General features: G+C 23.9%; 1 protein-coding gene across 1 annotated transcript in view; it reads left to right on the forward strand.

The window, feature by feature from the left end:
- LOC119412980 (complement C5-like) overlaps positions 1 to 1,532 on the forward strand; it is a gene marked incomplete in the record, with an annotated part of 48,175 nt that overhangs the window by 32,522 nt on the left and 14,121 nt on the right.

The raw sequence follows: 1,532 nt of genomic DNA on the forward strand, positions 1-1,532 counted from the left end.
ATCAAATACTTATTTCACACAATAAAATGGAAATTAATTATTTAAAAATCATACATTGTATTTTTCTGGATTTTTGTTTTAGATTCCATCACTCACAGTTGAAGAGTACCTATGATAAAAATTACAGTCATCTACAAGCTTTGCAAGTGGGAAAACCTGAAAAATCAACAGTGTATCAAATACTTGTTCTCCCCACTGTATGTGCGTATGTATATTTGTGTGCGTATGTATATATGTGTGCGTATGTATATATGTGTGCGTATGTATATATGTGTGCGTATGTATATATGTGTGCGTATGTATATATGCGCGTATGTATATATGCGCGTATGTATATATGCGCGTATTTATATATGCGCGTATGTATATATGTGCATATGTATATATGCGCATATGTGCATATGTATATATGCGCATATGTATGTATATATGCGCATATGTATATATGCGCATATGTATATATGTGCATATGTATATAATATATGTGCATATGTATATATATATGTGCATATGTATATATATATGTGCATATGTATATATATGTGCATATGTATATATATGTGCATATGTATATATATTATATATGTGCATATATATATATATGTGCATATGTATATATATGTGCATATGTATATATATGTGCATATGTATATATATGTGCATATGTATATATATGTGCATATGTATATATATTATATATGTGCATATGTATATATATTATATATGTGCATATGTATATATATTATATATGTGCATATGTATATATGTGCATATGTATATATATTATATATGTGCATATGTATATATGTGCGTATGTATATATATTATATATGTATATGTGTGCGTATGTATATATAGTATATGTGTGCGTATGTATATATTAGTATATGTGTGCGTATGTATATATATTATATGTGTGCGTATGTATATATATTATATATGTGCATATGTATATATATTATATATGTGCATATGTATATATATTATATATGTGCATATGTATATATATTATATATGTGCATATGTATATATGTGCGTATGCATATATATTATGTATGTGCATATGTATGTATATATATTATATATGTGCGTATGTATATATATTATGTATGTGCATATGTATATATGTGCATATGTATATATGTGCATATGTATATATGTATATATGTGCATATTTACATATGTGCATATGTATATATGTGCATATGTATATATGTGCATATGTATATAATATATGTGCATATGTATATATATGTGCATATGTATATATATGTGCATATGTATATAATATATGTGCATATGTATATATATATGTGCATATGTATATAATATATGTGCATATGTATATATATTATATATGTGCATATGTATATATATGTGCATATGTATATATATTATATATGTGCATATGTATATATGTGCATATGTATATATATTATATATGTGCATATGTATATATGTGCGTATGTATATATATTATATATGTATATGTGTGCGTATGTATATATATTATATATGTGCATATGTATATA

Source organism: Nematolebias whitei, chromosome 8, assembly GCF_014905685.2.
Source record: "Nematolebias whitei isolate Nwh7 chromosome 8, NemWhi1, whole genome shotgun sequence".
Lineage (NCBI taxonomy): Eukaryota > Metazoa > Chordata > Actinopteri > Cyprinodontiformes > Rivulidae > Nematolebias > Nematolebias whitei.